Genomic DNA, 21,643 nt, shown 5'->3' with positions numbered 1-21,643 from the left:
TTTTTTTATCACTTGATAAAGTGATAAAAAACTTTTCACTTCGAAAACCTGCAAAAGAAAAATGTTATTTGAGCGTAAAGATTATACAAACATGTTTTCTGCAATCTTTTCTAAACAGATAAATGCTTGATGTCCTGATACTGGTTTTATTGAAATGTGTTGGTCTGTTTGTAATGGGATGTTTCTCTACCAAACAGAGCTTCTATATACTTCATGTAAAATGTATCTGTGATCATCTTCACAGGCTAAATGTACATTCAGAAGCATCACGTTGCATCAGCTGTCAGAGAACATGCTAAAAGAATCCGTCCAAGTAGATAAACAATATAAATTTAGTCAATTGTATGATCAAGTCCAGATTTAGATTCATATATGTATGGAAAAACTTTATAAAGTGAAAGAAAGAAAAAAGACCAGACAGAAAATGCCAGAAGATATAAGAGAGCCCAGAGGAAACAAGAGAGTAAAAAGAATATAAATCAAAAACAAAAATAAACAAGCATGGGCAGGTGAAGTGGCTGTGAGGCTAAAGAGAATCCACACAGGAAAAGATCAAATGAATGCATAAAAGTATGTATACATTTTTAAAAAGCACCTCAGATATTTCTTGCTCCGAACGGCTGCTCAGAATGAATCTAACAGAAACAAGAGAGTTACGTTCTGAGCTCAACGTAGAGAAAACACAGGCGCTGAGATACACACAACCTGACGCTCTTCAGTCACAAACAATGACCAGAAAGGTCGAATAAAGCATCCCAAGCCTAAAAAATGATCAACAGTAAAACTGGCAGCAAGCCGATACATTTTTGTCAGAAAAATATTTAAGATTTCCGTCATCACTGAGATGAATAATGGAGCTACCTGAAGACCAGATTGGTTTTTCTATTAGTTAAAGTGGCTTAAAATTATTTCAGTGAGATATTACTCTGAGCTCTGAGATCTAAATAAAGTTTTTGTTAAACAAGTTGCCTTTTAGAAGGTTGCAGAATGTATTTAGTAATCCTTAAAATTTACTGGTTTGATAAAAGCTGCAGTATCTCCTACCAGAAAGCACAGCGAGTTTTTAAACAGAAAACGAAAGAAAAAGACTGGAAACATACTCCAGTTGTTTTACAGGGATCCACAAATACCTTAACATGTTGTTCTAAGTATGTTGTAATTTTCTTATTAACCTAAAAGATATTTTTTGGATCAAAGAGGCGACATCAGGTTGTGATCTACTGTTTACTGATACCAGAGTTAGCTAGTGTCTTAGCTAGCTAATAGTGTTAGCACTTTTAGCATGAGCTAATGCAAAATCAAATCAAATCAATTTATGCTTAAAGTGACAATAAAGTATCTTTAAGTCTTTGCAACACACTAATCTAATATATTTCAAAAAATATTGACTCAGATGTTTACTGTAAACAGTTAGAAACTGGAGCTCTTTGTAGCAGAGGCTAAGAAAACTAATGTCGCATTTCCAAGCAACATTACCTCATTTTGGCCAACGCTCCTCTTTATCCTCCTCAACTTGATTTCCACTTGTTATTTCTACATTGTCTTTCAGCTCTGAATGTCACTTATTGATCAGAAATTACTGTTGTAGCTAGAGGGCGCTAACACTGTAGCACTTAGCATACGTCAACTATCCAGGAGAAAAAACAATCTGTGTGACAATATTTTATTTTAATTTATAAAAACTAAACAGCCTATAGTATTTCTACTGTGTTGTTTATTTATACATGTGAAATAAATATTTCTCAAATAAAGTCTAAAAGCAGACTCACAGCTTTCACTGCAGCAAATGTATCAACTCTTGGGGTTGTTTACAAATACAAAACACAATTTTTTAACTCCAAACCTTGTACAATTTTCCTTCTGCTTTACAATCACACATTACTTTGTGTCAAATAAACCCCAATAAATAAAAGATTCCAGGTATGAAGAATGTGTTTTAAATACAATTTATTTTGATTTTACCAATTTAGTCAATCTTTTCTAAAAGGATTGCTTAGGTTATAATAAACACTGTTACCTTATTTGTACTACTAATGCTTGTCATCTTGCAATCAAAATGAATTGACGTTTGCATGAGTCAGAAATAAAAAGACTTAATCTGTTATGAGCAAACAGAAATCTTGGAAGATTATAAAAGAAAACAGAAGATGAGCTCCAAAAGTGATCATGATTACGTGCTAACTCACTTTTAGCTGTTTTTGAATGATGCCTTCTGTCCTGGTGAAATGTCACCAAGCAGCCAACAGCTGCTGCTAAAAGCTAATTAATGAAGAGCTTGTTCCCGCTGTGGATGAAATTGCGTGGCTAAATTTAAAAACCACACTGGTGCCTTGCTGTTTTTGCTTCTTCTTTCGAATAAAACTTGTGTTCTTGCCTGAATTATTAGATGCGCGTCGCTTCTACATGAAGAGAGTCCCAGCCATGCATGAAAATCGCTGTGTGAACTACAAAAGGTCAACCTCGTCATGCGGAACGCAAACAGGGTAATTAAAAACAAAGTGCAGCCCTAAATGCTGTTGCAATGATTAGACATTGATTCTAATACAAGAAAAATGGATGAGTGACATCAATAGAGTATACTAGCTATGCTTTATCAAATAATGCGCTGTTGAATACTCGACAATTATATTTGAACAGTTTATTTTAGTAATTCGATTCAAAATGCGAGATATATTTTAAGTGTTCATCTGTTAATTTTGATGATTATGGCTTGCATCTATTTAATATTTCATAGGACTGCTAAAAGTATGGAGATAACTGCAAATTCAGGCGCTGCGCCCTTCAAAGGTCGCATTTGAAGGTCGATTACGTCACAGTGATGCGACAACGGCTGTCTAAGATTCCTCTAAACGTGACTTTCTTTGCTCTGGATTTAAACCACGGCCCCAGTGCGTCCTTCCCCATATCCCAAGATTCATTGTGGGCTGGCAAGTGAAGTGGAAGAGTATTAAAGTTCTAAGTTTCTGGCGAGACAAAAATTGTAGCTTGAAACATCGCAGCTCTCAACTGCTTCCAAAAACAACCGAAGCGCTTAAAAGTACCCACCTAGCTGTTTTTGGCTCTAAGTTATTGTTTTTTGGTGTCGGCGTTTGGTTATAAAACCATGTAGATTTTTTGAAATTAATAAATTTTTGATGAGATTTTTATTCCAGCATTTAGACTTATAAATATCAATATTATAGTATCTTCATAATGACCATGTGTAGTCTCAAATTCAAGAAAGTTAGCGTTTGTTGTTTGGGTTTCCTCAGACTTCAACAGTTGTTTGGAAAAAACTAAAAACATTTATCATTAAAAAAATCTTGGTCGTTTTTTTAAATGGAGATTCAGATTGAGGATAATATTTGCATTAGTGCTGGGCTACACAGTGGGCATGCATAAACAAGGTTGGAAATACTTCAAATACTCTCCAGATTCACATGGAGTCCACATCGATACAGCACAAAATTTGGCACATACTTTAAAATTCTGCTTCTCTTACTAAGAACTCACTTTCCACACAGACAAGAAGTTCAGAGACGCCAGAAAACCTCGTTTTGCCAAACATATGAATGTAAGAACTATGACAGCCTCTTTAGGCACTTAGTTTCCATTGTTGCAAGGAGCTGACATTTCCGACAGGTCGAGTCGAGCTGAAGGAGGGAGCAACCCGAAACTCCATGTTTGGTCCGCCCGAGTGTCACAGCGTTTTGACAGTCCCAACTTTTCATGTGTCCTGAAGAAAAAACGTCCTGAACTCAATTAGCTTAAATCAGGTGAACTGCTAGTCATTTTTTAAAGATCTGGTGGATTTTTATGGACAAAAACTTTGCCTTTTGATGCGTGTTTGAGATTTTTTCCAACTGAATCCAGATGGACCCAGATTACCCAGGATGATCCATCTGCTTATTGCTCTCTGATTAGGTCTGCTGTGAAACCTTTTCCAATCAGTCTTTGAAACGATGTTTTGCAGGAAGACAGTTCAGTTATTCTGTGGAGTAAATTCACTCTTCTTTCCTTTGCTACACATAAAGATGATGTACAACAGTAATCATGACTACTGAACAAACAAAACATTTAAAAGTATCCAAAGCCCTTAAATAAACCTTTACCCATTTTGCTACTTTAAAATTATAAAAACATGTGTTTTTAATTGAGGTTTAATGTGATAAACCAATACAAGTGCAAAGAAAATTCATCATTGTTTTCAGGGTTGTTTCTTTTTACAGCTTTTGCTATAACGCTCCACTGGAGGTGTATGAAAAAACTTTAAGAAGTAGCTTTAGGTTTATTTCAATGGAATTGGAGATGAAAAAATAAAATAAAAAGAGAAGAATAAAAAAAAAGGTGAGACAAAAAGCTACGAGCCAAAAAAGAGATAAATATAGGAGAGAAAAAAATGTCAAGCTTATTTTATAGTTAATTTTATTACTATTTTTAAGAATTGAAATAAAGTTTAAAAAATCTAACTTTTTAAAATAAATATATTTTCCTTTGGGAATGAGATAATATTTGTGCAAAACGATTTAAAAGAACAAATAATATTTTCTAAACTAATGACCAAAATGAAATGATATAAAAATATATGAATGGTACTTTTTGGGCAATTTTTTTACAACTAATCTGTTAATTTTAATTTATTTATTTTTTTGGATTCACCAATTAATATTTGAACCAGGTGAAGCTGAAACTACGCCACTCAAATATAATATATTTACATATTTTTAAGCTTATTTCATTGATAAGCTTTTAAAGGGAACTGCATCAACACACACACTGAGCGTTCCCCAATTAACACGTAAATTATAAAAGTTAAAAGCTAAATTCAGCTTCAAACACAAGAATGCATTTACCTGTCAAATACTAGTCAGAAGCAGAAAATGCATGCAGCTTCATCAAACGTTAACAGTTTGGTGTAAACAGTTCCTATCACATTAAAACACTTCAAGTTTGTTTTAATCGTACCTGTTATCCATTTTCTTCTCTAATCCCACATCTGTGCATAATCCAGGATTTAGGAGTGTGATGTGGAGCTGGCATCCTTTTTCTGCTGCCAGAAAAAACAAAATAATAAATCTAAACTGAGCTTTAACTGTATCTTTCAGAAGATGAATGAAGGGCAAGAATCTTTTCATCATTTTCTTTAATAATCAAATCTGGGCAGATTTGATGTGCAGAAAATTTCTAACCCGGATTTCTTAGTGGGAAAAGTAAATGAAGGAATTATTAGCCAAATATCAAAAGGCAATGAAAAGCTTGGGGAAACAATGTGGCTTCCTGCAGAAAGAAAATAATAATCAGGACTTCATATGTTCCTGATGAAAAATGGGGACATTTTTGAGTTTCACTGCATCACATCTTTGATTTGGAAGAAGTTTTTCATGCAGCCGTGCAGCAGTATTCATACCCCTTAAAATGTTTCATGCAACCAGAACGTTGATGTGCGTTAAATGAGTATTATTTAAAAATTAATCTGAAAATTGATTTGTGCTTTTCACATCTACAATCATAATTTTAGTACTATTTTAAAGGTTTGAAATCAAGTAAAAAAAAAATCAAACTTTTGAAAATAATTATAATTGTTTTATTTTCCTATCGGATAATGATATTTGCGCAAAATGATTTAAAAGAACAAAAATAAATATTTTCAGAACTCATGACCAAATCTTCTAGGGCTAATTTGTTGATTTTTTAATTTTTGGATTAACCGATTACTAATTGAATAGCAAAAGACGCTTAATAGGATTTTTTTTAGTATTTGAATCAGGTGGAGGTAAATTTATGCAAGAGGGTTTTTTTGTTTGTTTTTATCTTGAATAGAAAATGTATATTTTTCGTACAATTTTAGCTTAATTAGTGCTCTGACTATTCTGCTTTCAGTAAATTGAATTTTATGAGTTTGTAAACTCCAGTTAACGATTAATCGATTACTAAATAAGTTGACAATAATTCAGTTATTGATTCATCATGAATAATTTGATCAATTATTTCAGCCCTACTAAAAAAAATATGTACATTTTTGGCTTAATTGCTCCTCTACATGTGTTGTTTTTCCAGCAAATGGTCTATATCACGTGTCAAACTTGAGGCCCGTGGGCCAAATCCGGCTCGCCATAGGTTTTTATGTGGCCCTCTACGTTCTAGACTAAACTCTCAATATTATGTTATCAATCAAATCAATTAAGCTTTTCTGGTTCCTGCCAATTATATCAACCAGTCCCTCCAGTTTCTTGAGAATTATTATAGAAATTCATGCAAAAATTAACAAATGCCTGTACTTTTTTCCATTAAAACATATATTGGGATTTTATTGCAGATTTTTCTCAGAAATTGTCAAAAACTTTCTTACTTGTACTAAACAGCTGCCTCAGCCTAAATTGATGTCAGATTATAGTCCATGACCTACAAGCAAGTAATAAAAAGTCGCATTTACCGTCATAAATAAGAGTAAATATTTCCAAATTAATACCACAAACACTTGAGATTTTTGTTGGGGGAAAAAATCACAAAAAGAATCATGAAATCCTGGGGGGACTGAAAAGACGTTCAATAATATTTAATTTTAAGAATTCATTGATATTTTAACAGTTTGTGAACAAGTTTTATCAATACATTCTGGCACAACTGGCCCTTTAAAAGCATGAATGATCTTAATTTGACCCAAAACGAAGAGTTTGACATCCCTGGTTACATATTGAGATTACTAAATTAGTTGATGATAATTTCAATATTTGATTCATCATGATTAACCCAATTGTTTCAATCTTTATACACACAGACAGAGGTGGGAAAGTATGTTTTATCTCTTCACATTAATAAACCTTCACAGTTTCTTCAAGTAAAACACAGTGAAAGGTGAAAATAAGAGCCCAAGGCTCTTATTGCTGAAATGAAGTCAGCACATCAGATATTCAGCCTCCCAGATTGGTGAAAAGCCTCCATTTTACCTTCAGTGCAGCAGGTGAGAAGCAGAGAAGGGTCCACTCAGGCTATACACTTGAATCAACATAACTAAAAATCATGCACAGATACCACTGGAGGCCCAGCAGGCCCTGTTACACTCAAGGAGGCGCCTGCAGAACATGTTAATTATAAAAACGCCTGAACGGTACAAATGGAGCAATAAGAAACTGTTCCAGGGTTTATTCAGACCGCAACGTGAACGTACTCCGGCGCTGGACCTGCTTCTCAATCAGAGCAAAGTGGCTCGTAAGTGACTTATTTTCCACTTGTGGACTATTGATGTGTTAAAAAGGACGAGTAGCATCAATCAGGCTACCTCTAAAACCTGACTTCTAGATCTGTTATGGCAGCTTTGATTTTAAGTTTGAATAATCTGACCTCTTTTTCTGAGAAAATCTCTGTGGGTTTCTCTAATGATGCCCTAATGGACTTTTGGAGGAGGTAAAGCAGCCCTGCCTCCTCTCCGGTGTTTAGGTAATTCCAGCTGCTCCTTGTTACTTTCAGCTCCTCTAATTCTGGATTCTCTTATCGCTGCTGGGACCCTCTAGGGGCCGCAGTCAGCCAGTCGCTGATCCCACTTCTTTTAAATGTATTGCCACTTTGTCAATCTGCCTTCGAGCCGTTCTTTCTGAACAACTCATCTCCTCGTAAATATCAAGAATCCCATCCTTAAGTTTTAGAAATGAGCCTCGTAAAGATTCCTCCAACCGGATTCGGTTCCTGCACTGCCTCTGCACAAGATTGCAAATCTATAAAACAACAAGATTTGTTTATAATTAAGGTTTCTAGTTTCTAACTCACAAGTACAGTACAGGGTTTCCTGCAGAAAACTGAACTGATTATATGCTAGCAATGATGCAAAATGCTAATGCTAATGTTCTCTGTGGCACTATGAAATAAAATTAAAAAATAATTTTATGCACATTTCCGTAATAATTATTGATATTGAAAATATCAGTAATACTGAAACTGTTATCTTAATGAATACATTTAATTTACATATTCATCTCCACTTTCGTCTTGTGTATTTTGTGCAACTTATCAGGGTTTCCCCCCAGAAATCATGCTAAGCCCGGTGGTTGGGCGCTGGATCAGTCATTCATCCCACCGTTGTCTTTTTGAGTTCAAAATTGTTTAAAGTTGACAGGGAATTTTAAAATAACACTTGATAATCATGTGTTATTAAAAGATTGGAAGATTAATACCTGGCCACCAACTATAAAGTCTTAAGAATGCAAACATTTTTAAAAGACTTGGGGGGGAAAAAAAGCAATGCTTAGCCTGGTGGGGGCACAAGTAAAACCTGGTGGCCCGCCAGGCTTATAATACACTGAGGGAAATCCTGACTATAATATTTTCTTTATTTATTGATTTAACTAATTTATTTATGAATGCCTGTATGTTAAAGGTAAATATTAAAAAAATATATATGACAATTGATAAATAAGATTAACAATAATAAAAATATCTAACAGGAAAGTTTTGAGTAAAACTACATTAAGGGCTAAAATAACTCAAGTAAATAAAAAAAAGATTTTAATTGCTTGTATTAGTTTGAGAAAGCAGGTACTCAAGACAGCAGGGACATTTTCATAACAATAAAATATTTAAAATGTCTGAAATATTTTAAGCAATTAAGTGACTACAGTCAAAGCTAAGAAAAACAAAAATGAAAAAATATATATATAAAATATTCAACAGGATTCTAACAACTTATATAACTGTACAAAGTACCTGTACCTGCTCACATTTTGAATTTATTCATGCTCTCATGAGATTATCCCAACAATCCTGGTGATTTGGGGGATTTTTAGACGCCATTAATTGGGAATTATCAAGAAGACACTACAAAATAATTTATATAAAACGTATAAACAGCGTTATTAATGTAGCTAAAAAGCCGTCTCCACCACACAGCGTGCGTACAGTACGACTTCCACAGCTTCCAGGAAAACTGACACCAACTTCAGAGTGATCGCAGGCGCTCAAAACGTTCTGGTGACAGCAAAGTCGAGAAAACTGGGGCAGATTTTGGGTGAACTGTGGAGGATCAGGCAAAGAGGAGACGAGTGCGGGGAACTTTAACATACTTTCCAATATGGTGCCGTGGATAAAGTATTATATTACATTTTTGATGTGCGGAGCATCGAGCTGGATTTGACTGCCAGAATGAGGTCAGCTTCATGTCTGATAGCAAACTGGGATAGAATTACAAATTTGGATTGAGAGGATTTTTACTCTTCTCTACAGAAACTTATCTACAATGTGTCCAACTCCCAATCCAGTGAATCTACTGATGAAATCCTCTGACAAGAAGTCACTGGAGTAGAGCCATAAATCCTATAAAAACATTTTTAAAAATCATAAAAACATATTTAAAATAACTGGAGTTTGACATAAAAGTTAAAGCAAGTATAATTAGAAAGTAAAAAGGGGTTAAATTGGTCTTGAACTGTGTTTAAAGGTTTTATTAAACATACCTTATTTTCTCTTCAACAAAATCAAGTTTTTGTTTATTCTTACCCCTTAAATTAACAAGTTTCCTAGAGCAGAAACTAGAAAAAGCAACGTGTCTTCAGTTTAGGCAGAGTTATAATGAGGCATCAGGGAAAATTCAACTTACAGTGAAAAAGCATTCACCAGATTGCTTCAGCTTTTGCTTTTTTATTTTGGGTCAATTTAATTGTTTTGGATCATCAAACTAATACCTAATACCAGTCATAGATATATAATGGTTTAATTTATAAGGAAAGAAAGCTTTATGCAAATGTGTATAATTGAAATTAGATTAAATTATGTGAATAATTGCTTTTAAACTGTTAATTAACTGAGATACTATTTGTTGTTATTTCATTAGCGACACCGAGGTCTTATTACTGTCTGACCTTTATATTCGATAAATCATTTATATACAACCTGTCAGAGGCTAAACAATCTCATAAAGCAACACATCATTAACTAATCTAAACAAACTCAAGGTCCTATGAGAAACAAAGTTGTTGACATCAGACGCTTTGGAAACTTAAATCCACTGATACTCCAGCGAACCACAGCAAGAGCCATTTTCTTTCTTCTTTTTTTGGAGTACCAAAACTATTCCAAGGATGAATCAATGAATCATCCAGGAGGTCACAAAAGAAACAACAATATCTACACCGTGTCCCAAATTATTATGCAATTTGCATATCACTTATGCAAGTGATATTTTCTTAAATGGTCAATGCAAATGATGGTCAGTATAATTTTCAAGTCATGAACTATTACAGTATAAATCCAATTTTACTGAACAAAACTCCCCATGAGAACAATATTTTTTTTCAAAAATAAAAAACTCAAAATGCAAAATGTTCCAAATTATTATGCACAGCAGATTTTCTAAACATTTTATGGATTATAAAGAACTGCAAACGGCCATTCTTTGAATGTGAGGCATTAAGTGGTCACATGTACTAAAATCAAAAGCTATTTCAATCAAAAACATCTTAACAGACCGAGTTACATGTTAACATTGAACCCCTTCTTCGATATCACCTGCACAATTCTTGCATCCATTGAACTTGAGAGTTTGTGTAAAGTTTCTGCTTGAATTTCTTTGCAGGATGTCAGAAAACCTTCCCAGAGCTGCTGTTTTGATATGAACTGCATTCCACCATCAGATCTTCTGCTTCCTCCAAATTAGATGTTTTTGTATTTTTTCCACAACTCTACTTCAATATGTTTAATCATGTTTGAAAAATCCATCAATAATATGGCTGCATCACGCTCTAAACCTCGCAGTATTCAAATAGAGAATTAAAAACTGGTTTCAATCCAACGTCTCTCTTTATTATCGGTTTGTCTTGTTTGACGCAGCACATCTGTGTCAGTCAGAGCGCCCGTCTGTCTGCAGCCTTCCCTTCCTTGTTGTTCAGGGTCTGCTCGCCTCTTTCATGTCCTACCTGGGTACAATAATGAGGTTCACATGGGAACACAGAAAAGAAGCTAGAAAATATTTCCGCTCTCATTTGAGGCAGCCCTCACGGGTTTGTGTGATTGTGTGCGCGAGCTGCAATAACGTCTAAGTTTGCCTCATTTGAATAAAAAGATGAGAGTCTACAAAGCGTGTGCACACTCTTCTGAAAGAGGACGGGAACATTTAGGGGGTGCATACATGCATGCATGCGTGGCCTCAGATAGAGCACGAGCAAAGATATAATGAGGAGGGCTTGCAGACTCCGAGACACAAGAATGAGTGTTTAAAATAGGTGGGAGGCAGTCTGTAAGGTGCACGCACTCCTGCAGGAGAGTACAAAAGAAACAGAGAAAACCAAAAGGAAAGAAAGGAGAGACAGAGATTTTTGCGTGTGGAATTTGGGACCAAACAACACAAGGAGAAGCAGAGTGGGAGGAGGTGAAGAAGGAGATCACATGCACACAATGTGTCCAGAAAACAGGAGTGAGAGATAGAGGGGATGAAAGACGGGAGGTGGGGAGCTAACACCAACCGCAGAGCGCGCGGGGAAAGAGAGAGAGAGAGGCGACGGAGCTAACGTGGGATAGAAAAAGGAGAGGCAAGGGAGGCGAGAAAGACGGGAGTAAAACGAGTGAAAGAGAGAAGGGACGTGGAGCTGCTGCGAGCGAGACACAACCATAACACATTATGGCTAATATTAGAAAGAGAGACGAGGTCTACTGGAGGAGGAGAGAGAGGAGAAGGGAGCAGAGAACCACGAATAAGTCTGAGGATGGGAAGACACACACACACACACACACACACAAAACACCCATTTAAAGAGATAAATGCCTTTTAGATCAGAAGGTTATTCTGAGCTGCACCCAAGCATGACTCGTTATCTCACTTCACATTTGTTGTGTATTCCTCTCTTTTTTTAACTCCTTCATTCCTCCACTTCATCCTTCTCTCTTCTGGCTGTGTGTGAAGCTTAAACTACTACAGCTCTTCATCCAACCTTCTTCATCCTCTGCTTGGTGTGCTATTTCTGCTGTGAAGTAAAGTATTTATGCCACTTTAACTTTTTCACATTTTGTCACACAATAACCACTAATTTGATCATTCTAATGATATTTAATGTGGCAGATCAACAGGAAGAAAATGCTAAATTGTGAAGTAGAAGGAAAATGATCCCTGGTTTTTGACATTTTTTAGAAATGAAAAATTGAACAATGCTAGAGTTGCTCTTTTACGTTAGCTTTGATTTGTCCACAAGTCTTTTTTTATTGACTTATTGGATATTTGGACAATTATTCTGGATGCTGTGCAGTTGGAAGGATTTTTCCTCTCACTTTCAAACATTCGTGATGATGAGTAACCGGAGAAACAAGGTGTTACTTTCACAACTGTGAGCAGCTGATTAGCATCTCAAAAGGTCAAACAAGACCTGAACTATGACTAAATATCAGAGGAGTTGAAAAGTACGTTAGACTTCATGGATAAAGAGCAGAGAGAGGAGAAGGAGGAAGTTCAAATCATCTCTTCCATCAATCACAGTGAGCAGGGATCAAATCCAGAATTTCAACGTCTCGCTGCCCGGATTTCTAACCAAAGAGACTTGAAGAGGAGCAGCAAAAGCAAGTGAGGTGGATTAGCAGAGTTGGCCAACAACTCATAGTACTGGCAAGCACCATCAGTTTGTGCAACCATATTAAGCTGGTTAGCATGGCAGTCTTTGGTCAGAGGCTTCTTCAGATTTATTGCAAGACTGACTGCTGCTGGATATCCTTCCTGCCCACAGCATCACCATCCATAAAGTATCTTTAAAAATATTTGGATGACATGAGTTACGTTTAATTTCCCTTCGCAATAAAGTAATTACTTCCAATTTTAAATGAACTCTGGTGAGCATTTAATGCCATACCTTTGTAGCTCTGGTTATTCCCACTGTTTCATTAACTCCGCCAGTCTTTCCTGTTTTCTGCTGAAGAAAAGCATCCTTATAGTATCAAACACTGTTTGGCATATCGACCAAAAACAGGGTAACAGTGGCCTCATCTCACCGCAGCACCTTCTGCCACATGTCTGTGGTTTTCTTTGGACAGAGGGTTTCTCCTCGCCTCTTGTCCATGTTCCATTTTTTAATTAAGTGACTTCTAAAGACAGTCAGCTGCTCTGGATTTTATGAGGCATAACAAAGTGAAAGGAGCTGAAGAATCATTGAAAAAAATTATAATTATAAATATGAATTGAGATTAAATTGTTCTCTCAGATCCTTCTTTGTCTTAACTTTGTGTTTTTAAGCATTCATAATTAACAGATTAATAGATTTCATATACTGCTATGTATCCTGCTGTTTTCGGTCTGGCTTGTACAGCATGATTTGATTAGACAAAGTTGACCTCGAGTATTTTCCTTCCACTTCCAGATTATAAACCTCTTTGTGTTGGTCGATTGCAGATAATCCCAACAAAAACACAGAATTTGTGACGATAATGTGACAAAATGTGAAAAAGGTTAAGGCATGATTTGGAAAACCGGCCTGCATGTGTGAAGGAAATATTCTCCTGCATAGATTTTGTCAGTTTCTTTCTTCAAAATAAAAAGTTCCCCTCTGGAGACTGGAAGCTCTCCGTAAACTCTAAATATTCTCCCCTCTGTCACATTTAATACTATTAATTTCTATTTCTTCATAAATATCCTCCTGCTTACTGTCAAGATTGACACTATAAATTTCAGAAACAGTAATCCTTCTGAATATTTATTGAAATTACATTATTCACAGCTGGTGCAGAAGCTGAGTTCAGTTCAGTTCAGTTCATTGAGTGTTATGGCTCAGGGTCTGTGAAACGGAGCTTAATTTCACCAATTATAACAGAGCTTCACTCAAATAAACTTCTCCAAATGGGCTCTAATCCGCTTTGTCTTTCTGGTATTTGAGAAATCAAAAAGGCTGTACCCTCGACATGGAGATCCACTGATTCCTTTGTTTCCAAACAAGCAGAGGAGGTTTTCTGACGAGATGTGGAGCTGCGGCGCCACCAAGTGGTCAGAAGGGTCCAAACCAGCTGCAGCTTCAATTCATTTTATGATTTTCTGGAGGGGGGTACTGACTTGGTTCCAACCATGTTGCTGTGAGAATCACACCGGTGAGAAAAAAAATAAAGTATAACTTGACATTTTAACTAGAGTGAAAGAAAGTACAGTAAAAACACGCCCTTTTTTACTGAAATGTGTTAAATGAACTGAAAAGGAAGTCAGCTGGGATGACATAATGAGGTGTTTATTTGCTTTTGTCAAAAAAAAAAAAAAAAACATTCTGGATGTTTGGTATCAGCATAATATCATGGTGAATAACCTAAATAATAACTCTGCTCTGCAGGAGTCTTGCGTCATCACCCATAAATATTCTTTAAATCTTTCATATTGGTCTTAATCAATCGTTCTGAAAATATTCTGGAGGTCTTCGAAAGTTGTGTTTTGTTGGGGGTTTTTTTAACTTTGGCTGCTTTCTCACTAATTGTCCATCCATCACTTGACTGTTTCCAGATTAATTAGTGTAACTGTTGTTTCTTAACCCAATTATCTGTGACATACGAACTAATTAGACCCAATAAGGCTGTGAACTCAGCAGATGAACTAGTTTTGTGTCGACTAATAAAAGAAAACAAAGAGCAATGAGACAAGTTGACTGACCAGAACTTGTGGTTCCCCAAGGCTTCATTCTCGAACCGCTCAGCTTGGAGTTTTACACCTCTTCCCATCTTCTCATTCCTTTGTGACGACATGATAACTGCTCTTTACTGTGGGACTGTGTCCATACATAAATTAATAAATGGGCAATTAAATAAAGTCTTAATGAAGAAAAGACAGAAGTCAGGGGTGTCAAACTCATTTTGGTTTTGAGCCAAATCAAGATCATGAATGATCTTAAAGGGCCGGTATTGCCAAATATATTGATAAAACCTGTTCAGAAACGGTTAAAATTAAAATATCTTTTCAGTCACGCTAAGATTTTGCAATTCTTTTTGTGATTTTTTTGCAATAAAAGTCCAAATGTTTGTGGTACTAATTTGGAAATATTTGCACTTATCTATGACGATAAATGCCAAAAGTTTTTGCTCGCTGTATAGGTCATGGACTGTAAACTGACATTTATTAAAGTTGAAGTAGCTGTTTAGTATCAGTTAGGAAGTCTTTGACATTTTTTGAGAAAAATCTACAATAAACTCCCAAATATTAGCGCAAAAAAAGTGTGGGGATTTGTTGATTTTGCGTGAATTTCCACAATAATTCTCAAGAAACTGGAGGGACTGATTTATATAATTTGGCAGTAAACAGATAAAAACTGCATTGATTTGATTGAAAACATATTTAAGCACACTTGGTGTTTAGAATGTAAAGGGCTACATAAAAAGCTACAGCGGCCCTTGGGTTTGACAAGTGACTAAAGTTATTGTTTTGGCTCTAACCATTCAACATCAGAAACATGAACACAATGAGTCTGATTATTTCAACCATCCTGGACAGACACAATGATTTTTTTTCCTACTGAACCAGTCCTTCAACAGTAACTAAACCTTAAAGACAGACTGTCTAAATAGGTTTTTACATTGGTATATGTAAGTTAGCCTAAAACTGTCTCAGTGCTGCCCTCTGTGGGTTGATCAGTGGCTACTGCAGTTAGATCTTCCTACAGCCGTACAGCTTGATTGATGTCGTCAATCAGCCTCGCTAGTAGCATTCGGGTAGCTAGGCTAATCTTACTCAGATAAAAGGCGGCAGCATGGCGAGTCAGAAGTTGGAATCAATAGTGTTTTTCAGCTATGCTTCATGTATTCGAGGCTAAATGTGCTAATGGCAGAGAAGCTACATACCGTCACAAAAAGAAACCCCATTTATCTGCCGTCACTGACGGAAAGGCTAACTAATAGCCTTAGCATCCAAGACAGGCTCAGAGAGCAAGGTGGAACCAGCAGAGCCACAAGGAGGGTGACTGACAGCTCTGTGGCAGTTTCAACAAAGATGTTAAAAATATTCTTTACAAAAGTTACGTACTGCAAACCCCTACAGTACACTCTGCCGACCGTTGGCCGCGCCGTTCAGTGTCTTCTTCTTGTTGTTGCTTTTAATTGGTGGTTGGCAGAAATCTTTTGGCATTACCGCCACCTACCGGTATGTAGTGTGGTTCGTGATGATCTATTCATACATAGCAAATAAAAATAAAAAATCAAATTCTATGAAACAAGTTAGTTTTCTTTAAAAATTGAATAATTACTTGTTACTATCCAAATTTTTCCTCAAAGTATCTAATAAATTAACCTTTTTCTCATTTTTTTCAAACTCTCTTCTCATATACCTTCTCTCTTTTTCATATTTATGACACTTTTATGACAAGTTTGTCCGGAGGCATAGTTATTTACTTCCACAGTGGGTTTAGTTACACTTCAAATCAAAATACTCGCTCCCTCTTTGTAAAAAGGACGATTTTAAACACGGCCAAAAAGGTACTGCATGATGTTATGTCTGCATACATCCCAGTTAAAACCATTTAAACCATTAAAACCCATCAGGTCATGGAACAAAAGCAGAAACAAAACTAGGCCAACCTAATAGCTTATCTTCTGAACTCCCTGAAAATCTGAAAAGAGCAGAAACCGTTTGCTTGGTAAAACATTTCCTATTAATTTGTTTCAAATCTCACTTTGCTGCTCTTACCTGTAGTGCCTGGATGAGTGGTGCTTTACAAATAGACTTGCTTTGCCGTTTACCAGCGTTACCTTTCAGTCAAGAAGAAGATGGGCAAACACCGGCAGCTGTTGTCAAGAACTCGGCAGAGCACAGACAACAAAGGCAGATCTGTAAAGCAACATCCAGCATCAAAGAGTCTGTCAACACCAGCAGCTCAGAGGCTGCAAAGAAGCAAACAGACGCAGATATCAGAGATGGAGAACAGGGACAGCGCTACAAAAAGCTGTTTATGCTGGTGTCACTTCCAGCTCTGTTACAACCAATCAAGAAGACGGTCGTAAAGTCTTTCTGCTCCACTTACCGACATTAGAAACTGCAGCAGCTCATGTTTGGTTATTATTTATTTGTCTTGTTCGATCATTCCTGGAAGAAAATTGTAGGGGGTTTTTTTTCAGACATTGTGAGCAGTACAAATGTTTAATGTTATACCGGCATGTATTCTCTGTTTGAAATTTCACCTGCATGAAGAATGTAGACTCCAGCAGCTATATAAAAAAAGATTTTACAGGAGAGAATATAAAAACAAGCACTTTAAAAGTGGTTAACCCTAATTCTTTCATTCCCACCCCTCTGGACTCCTTCCTTTTGTGCTCCATCTGGGCACATAAAAGATTATTCTCTCCAAATTGCCATTAAAAACAAGATGCATGAATACATCTTCACATCGTTTAATGAATGCAATTAGCTTCAGTTCTCACTGTGAAAATAAAAACACTTGTGACTTTTATAAAGCTGTATTCAAAAGTAAATTTGTGTAGGGATGTTATTTGGACCTGACAAAAGACAAAAGTGGCAGCAAAAAGGAATAAGTTGGTTTTTCTGATACTTTTAAAACGTTTTTAGATTTATATGGTAATATTCTTTGTTTTTTTTTTTTTTTTTTAAACCACAAGCATTCTCACTTTTTTGAAAGTTTTTGGACAACTGTTACGATACATAACCGTGGCAACCATGTGTCTGTTTTCTTTACAACTGGGAGCAGCTAATTAGCATCTCAAAGCTTCTAATAACAGATAGGTTCACTGCAACACTGACTGCTACTGGACATCCTTCCTGAAGATACTTGATGTGCTTTATGACATTTAAATTTCCTTTGGGATAAATAATGTGTTTTTGAATAGAAACTTCAATGTTTTTAATAAATTTCTTTGTGACAAAAAAAGTGAAATACATATAAAGAAGAAATGCTATCACTGCTAGATACCAAGTGGCTAATTACTAATCGCCCAGAAAAACGGTGTAGTAAAATAAATCAATGGTTTCGAACCATAAAAAATGTCAGCATTATCCCTTTATGCTGCAGCTCAAAGGGATAACACAAAGTATAATCCACTAATTAACCTTTCAGATGATCAGGTGTCCAGGTAATCAATTTAATGAGCCAACAGAGATTGAACAAGTGGCTTCCTTACTGATTAATAATCCCTTTTCAAGCTTAGATTGGATTGAATCTGGCTTCTCTGCTCGGTACTGTGGCCCATTGAAGCACATAACACAAATATGAACCAGGAAAAAAAAAGAAAAACATTTAAGCTGAATAGAAAAGGTTCAGAAAATATTTCTTTTGTTGGCAGCCAGTGAGGTCCACTGAGATTTCCTGTCTCTGGAGAGTCTGTGTGAGGATTAAAGTACGTTTCTAAAGATGGAAGAGATGAAAGCAATCACAAGAGGAAAGTTTGACAAAGACCTTCTGCATGATGCAACACCTGATGTAAATTTCAACATACGATGAGGATGGGGACACTTACCTTTGAACCATGAAAAGCTGAGATTCAAAGACAAAGGACAGAACAGACGGACGGTTCTGCTGTTTTCTGGCCTCCTCAGTCTAACATAATGTGTTGTTTTTAGGTTGAGTGTGTTTTTGTCGTGCAACGAGGTTCAAGTACTTAAACCTCGTTGCACAATATTTGGTTTTTTGAAGTGAATGTTGTGTTTTTGTTTTGTTGGTTTTCAAAAATGTGTGTTCACTAAGTTCTTTATCTGTATTTGTTTGTTGTCCTTCGAGGTTAAAGAAACGTTTTCAATGGAGGTCACAGCTACACTAGCAAATGGTTAAATAGTATAGGGTGTATTAAACAGAACCAGACAGAAAATAATGCATTTTTAATCCAGTACTGATAATTTTTCTCCATAATTTGCCAACCAATATCTTAAATTGTCTTAATAAGTGGTTCTTAGGACTTTCTGGGTGTTTTCTAAAACTTTTTTATTAATTTTCAACCCAGTCCTCACACCCTGTCATAAAAGCTTGTTGTGGAGTGCAATCCTTAAAACACATGGGTCAAATTCAACTCTAGTCCACCATAGGTTTTTATGTGACCCTCTAGATTCTAGACTAAACACTAAGTGTGCTTAAATATTATGTTGTCAATCAAATCAATGCAGTTTTTATCTGTTTACTGCCAAATTATATCAATCAGTCCCTTCAGTTCCTTGAGAATTATTGTGGAAATTCATGCAAAAATCAACAAATTTTTTGCTTTAACGCAACTGGGAGTTTATTGCTGATTTTTCTCCAAAATACTCAAAACTTTCTTACTTGTACTAAACAGCTGCCTCAACCTTGATTGTTATATAGATTATAGTCCATGAGGCTAAAAAGTTGCATTCACTATCATAAAAAAGCACAAATATCGCAAATATTTCCAAACACTTTGATTTTAATTACAAAAAAATCACAAAATTCTGGAGGGACTGAAAAGATGTTCAATAATATTATTTAATTTTAAGAATTTATTGATATGTCAACAGTTTGTGAACAGATTTTATCAATACACTTTGGCACAACCGGCCCTTCAAGAGCATGAATGACCTTGATTTGGCCCAAAGCAAAAATGGGTTTGACAATACTGCTTAAAACACGGAAAGTAGACAAAAAGACTAAAAGTATTAAAAGATGCTAAAGGTTTTGGTGAAACAGAAAGTAATGTGTATAGTGCAGGTATATTGGGATAAAGAGTGTACATTGTGCAACTGCCTCAAAGTAAATAGTTTTGCTGTGAGGTATTGGCTTTTTTTTTTTTAAGCTACTATTCACCTTACCATCCAAAACTGAAAGTTTATTAATATATGCAAAGTCAACGAGTGCCATCTAGTGGCCACAAACAATCAACAGAATTACCGTAATTTTTGGACTATAAGCCACTACGTTTTTCCCCATGCTTTGAACCAGGCGGCTTATACTGTATATGTATGTTTCCAGTTTTGTTTTTTTAAACTTTGTAGATGCGGCTTATAGTAAAGTGTGCTCTATAGTCTAGAAAATACGGTGATCAGAAAGTAGAATAAGGTGCGCTTCATTTAATAAGGTGCATAGATTTATTTATGCTACTGTGCCAAAGGAAGGCAACGTTGGAGGGTTATTTTCTAATAGCATCATGGTTTGTCTATAACTCAAAAGACAAGAAAAAATTGTGATTATTTTTTTAAACAAACATTTAAAAATTTATTTCCTTTAGAAGCCTAAAATTTTGGTTTTTTTTGACCAAATATCTTAAAAGTTTCAGAATTCCTTTTAGAAAAATCTAACACCTTCAGCATCAGACAAAGTAATATTCTTTTTAAGGGACCAGCTCTACTGAATAACTCTTCTGATGATCTCATTTTCAAATATGTGTTGTTTATTAGTTTTTAACCCAGAGGACATTTCGATAGACGGCATATAAACAAGACAGGCTGTTATTGCCCTCACACATCACTGTGTACAACAACAACTCTGTGACGTGATTATTAAAGGAGGGGAAGTACACAAAATGCATCCAGCAGCTTTAAATATTTACAGAGAAAATAAAGCAGTACATAAAATGCTTGGAGTTGAAACAGAGAGGAAGAATAATTTTATTCTCTAACTACAATGTGTTTAAACTGACTGACATGTAAACATATTTATCATTTACTGTTATGAAATCTGTTGCATTTCTTCTGTCTGTTTTGCATTAAACCACTAAATGGCACCAGCAGCTTTAGTTTGACAGATTTATTGCCTGTATTTTCTGTAAACAACTCGTTTGTTTGCATGAAATGTGTTACATGGCTGTCAGAATCAGATTGAAGTCATTACTGGTTGTTGTGATTTGCTGTACCCAGCCATTTGAGTTTAGTCAATTGGAAATTTCTACATATTCTACCAACTGAATGACTTCACTGAATGAACAAGCTTGAATGAAAAAAATCTACGTACCTGCAGTTTTTATTAAAGTTTCACAAATTTTACATTTAAAGAAATTGATTTGGAAAAATATTTCACTTGTTTTGTAACTATGTTATTTAATTACCAAAATCTCCACATTACGTCTGTCTTAAAGATGTAATTTTAATATTAAGCTGATGTTATGATTGGCTAGTCAGTACTAAGTAGCCTTTTTTATTCGAGTACAGCTACTTTTAACTTTTGTTTGAGTGAAATTATGTTGAAGTAGTGATACTTTTACTTGAGTACAAGTTTTGTGAACTCTGTTGCAGAGGACAGTCCTCCTCAAAGTGTCTCTCAGGGTGAGTCCAGCCAACCTACACGATCTCGTTTGGTCGTTATGACCAGAGGTGAGACGACCAAACCTCTGGTCATGACCAGGCAAAAGGAAAATAAGAAAATCAAGCTTTTCTTTTTGCCTCAGCCCTTTCTTCACCTCAACAAACTGGAGGAGCCTTGCTGCACATCAGACTCAATCTGTCCCACCGCCACTCGTAAACAAGACACCAAAGATACTCCAAGTCCCTCGCCTGAGGCAAACCCTGACCCCTGACCTTATAGGACCAGTCCACCGTTGCGGAGGACTAAGACGTCAAATTGAGAGATGACTCTCATCCCGGCTGCAAATCTCTCCAGTGTACGCTGAAGGGTTATGGCCTGAAAATATCAAGCAGAAACAAATCAGCCAGCAAAAACAAAAATGTGACCCTGAGGTTCCCCAACCAGAGACCCTCCTCTCAGTGACTCCAGGTTCAGATGTTGTCAATGAACACCACAAACAGGATCAGTAACGAGGGGCAGAGCCCAACCCGCACTGGAAACCAGCA

At 36.0% G+C, this 21,643-nt stretch overlaps 1 long non-coding RNA gene across 1 annotated transcript; it reads right to left on the bottom strand.

Moving 5' to 3' along the window:
* Positions 1-10,761: 10,761 nt before the first annotated feature.
* Positions 10,762-14,619, bottom strand: LOC114156788 (uncharacterized). The gene is made up of 3 exons (XR_003598018.1): positions 14,570-14,619; positions 13,833-14,005; positions 10,762-10,880 (listed from the first exon to the last, which is right to left on the bottom strand). It is a non-coding gene; the product is annotated as an uncharacterized LOC114156788 (long non-coding RNA).
* Between the last annotated feature and the right edge of the window lie 7,024 nt (positions 14,620-21,643).

The sequence above is a fragment of the Xiphophorus couchianus genome, chromosome 14, assembly GCF_001444195.1.
Source record: "Xiphophorus couchianus chromosome 14, X_couchianus-1.0, whole genome shotgun sequence".
Lineage (NCBI taxonomy): Eukaryota > Metazoa > Chordata > Actinopteri > Cyprinodontiformes > Poeciliidae > Xiphophorus > Xiphophorus couchianus.
This window is presented reverse-complemented; position numbering and strand designations above follow the sequence as displayed.